Genomic DNA, 9,492 nt, shown 5'->3' with positions numbered 1-9,492 from the left:
GAGCTTCGGCTCGTCCCCAGCTCCTCCTAGATGCCCTCCGCGGCCCATTTGGTCGCCGGAGTGGCCAAAACCACTCTCGCCGCCGCGTCGGGCTCGCCGGCGGCTAAACGCCGGCAGCCGACTTTGACTTTGACCACGGGTGGGCCCGGTTGACTCTCCTGAGTCAATGACAGGTGGGGCCCAGCCCTGTTAACTATTAGGATTAGTTTTAATTAATTTTAGTTAAGCTAATCACACTGACACGCGGGACCCACTGTCAGGTTTGACCCGGACCATGTCCCGTTGACCACTGACGTCACACTGACGTCAGGCTGACGCAGTAATTGATTTTCTGGATTTATTATAATTCAGGAAATTCCAGAAAATGCCTAAAACTTCAATAAATCATAGAAAATTAACCGTAACTCCAAATTAAATAATTTATATATGAAAAATTATCAGAAAAATTCAAGGAATCCATCTGTACCATTTTCATGCATGTTAGAACAACTTATAGGTGCTGTTTAGCACAAATCAATTAAATGGCATTTGAATAATCACATATGGAGTTTGAATTTGAATCTTGTATTCAAACCAACTTCATTTAATCTGTTGCTAGTTGCATTAGCCCAAAACACATTCATTTTGCCATGTCATGATCATGCATCATATTGTGCATTGCATTAATTGTGTTCCCTTCTGTGTTGCCGGTATTTGTCCCCTCTCGATAGACGTGATACCGATGACGCGATCGTTGACACTGATGAAGACTCAATGTTATCTTCAGAAGTGCCAGGCAAGCAAAACCCCCTTGTTCATTCCGATACAATCCTACTCTCTCGCTCCTGCTCTCTTTTACTGCATTAGGACAACAACGATTCATCTGTTACTTGCTGCGGTAGCTGAACCCCTTTATCCTCTGCATGACCTGTCATTGCCACAGTAAATAGATGAAACCCACTAGCATGAGTAGGAGTTGTTTGAGCCCTGTTGTGCCTACTCATTCATGTTTGTTTGTCATGCCTGCTACTGCTTAGAGTTGAGTCAGGTCTGATTCATCGGGGATGAATCAGAGGCGTGTGAACATGTCCTACTGTGTGTGAGCTAAGTGTGTGAACACGATTTGGTAAAGGTAGCGGTGAGAGGCCATGTAGGAGTACATGGTGGGTTGTCTCATTGCAGCCGTCCTCAGGAACTGAGTTCTGTGTTTGTGATCCATGATTCAGCTACTACCACGCATTGGGCCCGAAACCAATGGACCCTCTCGGCTTTTTAATCACCCTTGTCCTCTGTCCAGGAGTTGCAAGTAGTTTCTGGTGTTTGTAGTATGCTGGAGGCCGTGCGCAGTGCTGACCGTAGGGGTGGGCTGTGATGCGGTAGGCACGTGGCCGGGTAAAGCGGGCGCCCGTTTGGTGTCACGGAACCCTGTTCACATCGTTTGGGGCTGTGAGCGAAACTCCGGCCGGATCTCCTCATGGATGGAACCCGAATAGGCGATAAACCTGGACTAGAGACTTGAGTGTTTAGGCAGGCCGTGGCCGACACCCACGTTGGGCTTCCGCTTGAAGGTTGCCGAGTACATGTCGTGTAAACGGCGGTAAGTGGTGAGAGCGTGTGTGAAGAAGTACACCCCTGCAGGGTTAACATCATCTATTCGAATAGCCGTGTCCGCGGTAAAGGACTTCTGGGTTGCTTATATCAGTTCATAGACAAGTGAAAGTGGATACTCTAAAATACGCAAGATAAGCGTGAGTGCTATGGATGGCGTTCTCGTAGGGAGACGGGAGCGGTTCCATAGTGGTGTATTGATATGGTGAATATGTGGACTCGTGTGCGCCACCTCAAAGGAGATACATTGCAGTCGTAGTTTAGGATAGCCACCGAGTCAAAGCTGGCTTGCTGCAGTGAAACCCCACCATCCCCTTTGTTGATAATGATGCATATGTAGATAGTTCTGATGTAAGTCTTGCTGGGTACATTTGTACTCACGTTTGCCTATTTTATGTTTTGCAGAGAGACTTCGGTCTCGCTAGTAGTTTCACGTGGACTTCGACGTTTAGCTTGATACCTCAGCTACGATCTTGTGCCCTCGGCAGGATCTGATAGATAGTCAGGCTTCTCAGTCTTTTTCATTTATAGATGCCTGTACTCAGACATGATAGCTTCCGCTTGTGCTTTGACTTGTATGCTCTGAGTGTTGGGTCATGAGACCCATGTTTGTAATATCTCGCTCCTCGGAGCCTAATGAATAAATAACTTGAGTCGTAGAGTCATGTTGTGATGCCATGTTGTATTTGCACATATCGAGCATATTGTGTGTATGTTATTGAAATGCTTGGTATGTGTGGGATCTGACCATCTAGTTGTTTATCTTTAGTAGCCTCTCTTACCGGGAAATGTCTCCTAGTGTTTCCACTGAGCCATGGTAGCTTGCTACTGCTCCGGAACACTTAGGCTGGCCGGCATGTGTCCTTCTTCGTTCCTGTGTCTGTCCCTTCGGGGAAATGTCACGCGATGAATACGAGAGTCCTGTTAGCCCGCTACAGCCCGGCTCACCGGAGTCCTGCTAGCCCAGTGCTACAGCCTGGATTCACTCGCTGATGACCGACACGTTCGATGCTGGGTCATGGATGCCTGTCCCTGTAAGTCTGTGCCACTTTGGGTTTACGACTAGCCATGTCAGCCCGGGCTCCTTATCATATGGATGCTAGCGACACTGTCATATACGTGTGCCAAAAGACGCAAATGGTCCCGGACAAAGGTAAGGCGACACCCGTGGGAATACCGTGCGTGAGGCCGCAAAGTGATATGAGGTGTTACATGCTAGATCGATGTGGCATTGAGTCGGGGTCCTAACAGCGTTGGTACCAGAGCTTGACTGCCTGTAGGATTACCAAGCCAAACTGGTCGAAGTTGAGTCTAGAAATTCTTTAGTTATATGTAGGGGAATTGATTGTGGGATGGAACGTAAGGCTCTTTTTACTCCTTATACCTCATGGCCTTCTGATCTGAGTCATCATCTTCTCTTCTACGGGGATTAAGAACTAGGCTATCTTTTCTTTCTATCAGGATCACGTGTTACTAATCCGTAGACTTATAGATTGTTGGATTTAAGTCTCAGTTCAGTTCTTACTACTTCTGTATGTTAATTGTTGATCTCGAAACCTTGATATTGTGCTTCTGAGTGGTTATGCCACCATTTTTGTGAATGTCTCAAATCTTTTCTGAGCATTTACAGCCGTTATGATGTCCGAGTCATCCCAGGTTTCTAAATAGTCTGATGCATTTGCAAAATCCTTTCCCTCTGGTTTCGATGTTCCTTTATGCCATCTCAATCACACTAATTGTTGAGTTGAGGTATTCTATTGCCTTGACATTATGTTGGAGTTATTATTGTGACCCGAGGTGTCTTAGGGGATCATCTAGTAGTCTAGCCATGATTTATGTTCCAGTGTGATGACTCTGGCCGTCATTATCGAAAGCATCCCGTGATGCCATTTAGTAGTAGGTATTCTATCCCTGGGTTTTGAACCCGAGATTCACCCTACTTGCTTCATGTTGATAGTTTTGCTCGTTCCTTTAGGTTATTAGTAACCTTTGCGTTAGTCCTCGATGTTCGTGGTATTCCTTTCTTCCAAATACTATGAACCGCTTATGGCAGATGTTCCTTGCTGATCGAAAGATCACAATCAGAGTGCTCTCGATGGGTTCTCGATTCTACATTGTGACTCTGCCAGTTCTACCTTTCTGCATGGGTTATCCGGAAGAAATATGTGGAATTCGTTCGACATGCTAAACCATGCATCCACTCAGAAAATCGTATGTTCCTTTGAGTTGTCCCTCTTTAGTTGTTTTCTGGCCCTCGTCTACCAATTGATAGTCAGGAGTAATTGTGCATTCGTGTTATCAATGCTTATTACTCTTGTGGTCCGTCAAGCCATTCTGTCCTGAATGACTTGGAGAAACAAACTCCAGTACCTCATCCATATTTAGGATTGGGTCAAAGTAGTTGTGTTCCGCACATCAAGTTACAATCCAGCTTCTGGTCTGCTCTACCCTGAAGTATTACCTTCTTTATGACAGGAATTTCATGAGAATTGCACCACCTTTTGTGAATTCTTGACATAGTGATACTTCTCGCCATCCTTTTTCATTCCTCGGTTCCGTGTTGTTGCAGCCGGAGTGCCGACAAGTGAATCATGATGTGTGAACTCAATACTCCTAGCAACCCCATTGCTTGGTAGTTAATGGACAATAATCTTATTCCTAGTATGTTGGTTATTGGATCACCATTCTAAGATTGATCGTGCTACCTAGTCCTTATTTCCTGGTGCACTCTTTGATTGATGAGTAGGATTTTGTCAAGTCCTCGCTCATTTGATCATATCATCTTGCCCTGAAAAGCAAGATTGTTCTCGAGTTTAGTAACATATCGGTGGTTCGTGATTTCCGAAGATCTTCTCGGAAGTATTACCAGGTTGTCACCTGACCGCTATGTTGAGCTCGTGATCAAGTTGGTTTCTTGTGAACCACCTTCTCTCCAAGAATCGGTGTTAGATATCCCTGAGCTAGTTGGTTAAGCTAAACGACAACTTGGAGGGTTGGAAGATAAAAGCTTGCCTGACTTAGTTCGTTCCAAAGGGATATTCTTGTGTAGTGTGTGTTGAAGAAAGATGATATCTTCATCGATTGGTCCCTGTGATCAGTTGCTGGACCTATTGTCTTATCAATCCTTTGATTTGAGTGTGGGCTATCGTCAAATCAAGTCAGAACCAACGATGTTCGTAATGTTGTCTTACTCGTGGTTGATTCCTCGAGCATACACCATTATATCTTTTGGGTCTGACCAATGCTATCACCGTGTTCACATGATGGTGGAAGTTCAGTGATATGGAAATTCCGATGAGTTGTTGTTGAGCCCATTGACAACATCCTTATCTCCTCCATGATGTTGTTGAACATTAAGATAGTGTTGGAAACTTTTGAAAGCATTTTCTTCATGCTAGCTCATGAAGTACTTGTTGATGAAAGGAGTGACTTCCTTTGATTCCCGTGCATTTTGATGTAAGTTGCCGTCGTGAATTCGAGAAAGTTTGTTTTTGCTCCTCTGGAATCATCCCAAGTCAGTCATGCATGTGCGAAGTATTCTGTGGTCTGTTAGACTGATCATCTTCATTCCATATGTATATCCTAGCACACCAAGCCACTGATTGACTTGTTCAAGGAAAAGAAGTCTATGCTTGGGATCTAATCCATGGACTTGCGTAAAGACTTCGATATCCACGATGATGGCTCCCAACCAGAACTCGGTAGTGTTTTATTGTAAGACTACCATGTGGGCATGCTTGTCTGGAACAACGTGTTCACATGTTTGTAGCAGAACCAGCTCATGTTTTGGAGCTTGCTATCGTAGTTCATTTCCTGAGAATCTCGCAACGTCATCTCGTCGATTTGTGTTGCAAACTTTCATTTTTCTTCCTAGACTCGATGAGTCTGGAATATTCTGACACCAACCAGATCTGAGTCTCAGGCAGATATGATGGTTGGAATATTTCCCAAGAACTATAATATTGGTCCCTCGATAACCGGTAAAGTGGATGTCGTGGCCAACACACCCAGCCGGAAGACCTATTATTGTAGTATCTTGTTTGAAGAAGTTGGCCACCTCCCCATAAGGATTTCGTAGGATTTACCTCCGTAACTGTTCCTTATGGATTCTATTGCCCCCGAAGTCCGACCTTTACTTGATGTTCTAGTTAGCAAACCATATCTAAGAATGGGTTACACTAGCACGTCAAGGAGAACATTAGAAGCGGAGTGCTAAATGTCTCTCGGTCGATCATCCAGATTTTATTTCCTTGGCCCCGCCAAGGGTGAAATCTGAGAAGGTGTTATCTTCCTTTGCATTTGCATCATCCATCATCATTCATCATGGTAGCAAGTTGTGTTGCCAGGATCCTTGACACGGATATTGGTAAAACCTTGATGAATGTGGAAATGCTCAAGTTCTTGAGAGCACGCACAAGCGCTACGTGTTATCATCGGCTCTAACTGGGATTCCTCTCAGTTTCCTCGGAAATGCTATGACCTTTCAAACCGTGAATTCACTCTCTATTGTTGGGTTCCTTCCTAGTTACCAGAATCATTCCCAGCATTTGCATTTTGTTCCCAGCTTGCACCATCAATGTGCCATTCTACCATGGGTCTCTTCCATTTCCGGTGATAAGCAAATTCATCCATTGCGTTGTCTTCAACAAGGTAATCCACATCATCCAAGTCCGAGTATGCCATTCTACCGACCCCCTCCAAACGATCGTTGTGAATTGCCTTAGGCTGGTATGATGAGTTTCAATGATCTTTGAATCAAAAGTAATTCTTTTTGCCACTTAAGATAATAATCTACGAATCACCCTCCTCCAGGATGTTTCGTCGTGGTATCATGGCAACTCAACTCCTCGCTACGTTGACAATCGTTTACCACCCTCTTAAGCGTGAAATTGTTGTCTACCTAGTGAACCCTCGTCATCTGTTCAACTCCATCCCTCTAGAGGTGTGCTTCGTCTCTCAGCTCGAGAGATGTTGTTATGTCTCATTCCGTGAGTTGTTCGATCTTCGAGAAGATCGACCCTTCTAGAGTCTCCCTCTTCCCTCCATGTCATGTTGACAGGATTTCTCAGAGCAAGACGACAAGACAAAGATGGTGTTCAAATCAACGTTCATTTGAAGTGCACCCTGGATCGTGAAGTTTGTGCTAGGTCGCGTTCCGCCTCCACCTTACCCTACGCTTGAATCTCGAGACGAGATTCTTGTTTAGTGGGGGTGAGTTGTCACATCCCTAGTTGCTGGTAGTGCTCTAGGCTAGCTCATGTGTGCATCATGTTTAAATTCTGAAAATTTGAACTGAGGAATTCAGAAGCCTCAAAACTTAAATAAAAGAGGGGCAAGAAACCCTAAAATTGCAATCAGTAAATCCAAAATGCCCTAGAAATAGCTCTGACAATTTTGGCAAGAGTTATAAATCAAACCAAAATTTTGGGACATTTCTAAGGAATTATTGGGCTCTGATTTTAAATCAATATTTTATTTGAATTTGGAGTTATATTCATAATATATAATGAATATATTTTCAAATGACCTGAGATATTTTTATTATGTGTGGAGAAGTCCATTAGGTGACTTAAAAATATCCAGGGAAGTTTAGGCACTGGTTTCAAATTCTGTTTGAATTAAAATTCAGTGCCAATTAAATAAAACAGAACAAAAATAGAAAACAGTAAATAAAAAAAAAGAGAGAGAGAGAGAGAAGCCCAGCTTACCTGGCGCCACGAACCGGCCCAGCTTTGCCCCCCCCATCGCTGGCCCAGCTGGTGGCCCAGCCCACCACCGCAAACCCCCTCGCCGCTCGTCGTCTTCCTCTGCCAGTAGGCAGAGGCGAGGCGTGGCGCGCGCCCGAGAGCCCCGACGCCACCTCCTGCTTCGCGGCCCTCCTAGCGACCCCACGACGCCGCCCCACGCTCCCTCTCGCTTTCCCCTCCTCTCCCTGGATCTCACTCTCTCCCCGAGCTCGTCTCTCTCCCTCTCTCTCCCGAACCCGAGCACTATCGCCGCCGCCGACGAACACCACCCGGCCATCGCCTCCCCCTCGTCCCCTCGAGCAGTCCACGAGCTCCGCCGTGCCGCCCTCGCCCTCCCCGCCGTCACACGCGACCGGAGAAGCCCCGAAGCGCCGCCCCGACGTTCTTCCCCTCCTCGGACCCGCCGATTGCTGTCGCCGAATTCGCCGCCGACAGGACGCCCCCGAGCCCGCTGACCACCTCTCCCTCTCCACGGTGAACTCCTCTTCCTCTCCCCCTAGCCCCGTGTTTGTTCAGCCTCCGTAGCCGCCGTTTCCACCTCACCGGAAACTCCCCGCCGCCGGCCATGGCGCCGCCGTGGCCAGGGCCACCCCAGCTGGCGCCCGAGCATGCTACCAAGTTCGCCGCCCTCCCAGGAGCCTGCAGCGCCCTTCCGTTTCCCCTCTAGTGCACCGTAGCGTCGAGCCCGAGCTCGCCCGAGCTCCGGCGGCCGCCTAGGTCGCCGCCGGCACCGATTCCGGCCGCCCCGAGCGCAACTGACTCCACCAAGAGCTTCGGCTCGTCCCCAGCTCCTCCTAGATGCCCTCCGCGGCCCATTTGGTCGCCGGAGTGGCCAAAACCACTCTCGCCGCCGCGTCGGGCTCGCCGGCGGCTAAACGCCGGCAGCCGACTTTGACTTTGACCACGGGTGGGCCCTGGTTGACTCTCCTGAGTCAATGACAGGTGGGGCCCAGCCCTGTTAACTATTAGGATTAGTTTTAATTAATTTTAGTTAAGCTAATCACACTGACACGCGGGACCCACTGTCAGGTTTGACCCGGACCATGTCCTGTTGACCACTGACGTCACACTGACGTCAGGCTGACGCAGTAATTGATTTTCTGGATTTATTATAATTCAGGAAATTCCAGAAAATGCCTAAAACTTCAATAAATCATAGAAAATTAACCGTAACTCCAAATTAAATAATTTATATATGAAAAATTATAAGACAAATTCAAGGAATCCATATGTACCATTTTCATGCATGTTAGAACAACTTATAGGTGCTGTTTAGCACAAATCAATTAAATGGCATTTGAATAATCACATATGGAGTTTGAATTTGAATCTTGTATTCAAACCAACTTCATTTAATCTGTTGCTAGTTGCATTAGCCCAAAACACATTCATTTTGCCATGTCATGATCATGCATCATATTGTGCATTGCATTAATTGTGTTCCCTTCTGTGTTGCCGGTATTTGTCCCCTCTCGATAGACGTGATACCGATGACGCGATCGTTGACACTGATGAAGACTCAATGTTATCTTCAGAAGTGCCAGGCAAGCAAAACCCCCTTGTTCATTCTGATACAATCCTACTCTCTCGCTCCTGCTCTCTTTTACTGCATTAGGACAACAACGATTCATCTGCTACTTGCTGCGGTAGCTGAACCCCTTTATCCTCTGCATGACCTGTCATTGCCACAGTAAATAGATGAAACCCACTAGCATGAGTAGGAGTTGTTTGAGCCCTGTTGTGCCTACTCATTCATGTTTGTTTGTCATGCCTGCTACTGCTTAGAGTTGAGTCAGGTCTGATTCATCGGGGATGAATCAGAGGCGTGTGAACATGTCCTACTGTGTGTGAGCTAAGTGTGTGAACACGATTTGGTAAAGGTAGCGGTGAGAGGCCATGTAGGAGTACATGGTGGGTTGTCTCATTGCAGCCGTCCTCAGGAACTGAGTTCTGTGTTTGTGATCCATGATTCAGCTACTACCACGCATTGGGCCCGAAACCAATGGACCCTCTCGGCTTTTTAATCACCCTTGTCCTCTGTCCAGGAGTTGCAAGTAGTTTCTGGTGTTTGTAGTATGCTGGAGGCCGTGCGCAGCGCTGACCGTAGGGGTGGGCTGTGATGCGGTAGGCACGTGGCCGGGTAAACCGGGCGCCCGTT

The sequence above is a fragment of the Triticum dicoccoides genome, chromosome 3B, assembly GCF_002162155.2.
Source record: "Triticum dicoccoides isolate Atlit2015 ecotype Zavitan chromosome 3B, WEW_v2.0, whole genome shotgun sequence".
NCBI classification, from domain to species: Eukaryota; Viridiplantae; Streptophyta; class Magnoliopsida; order Poales; family Poaceae; genus Triticum; species Triticum dicoccoides.
Note: the sequence above shows the minus strand (reverse complement) of the source record.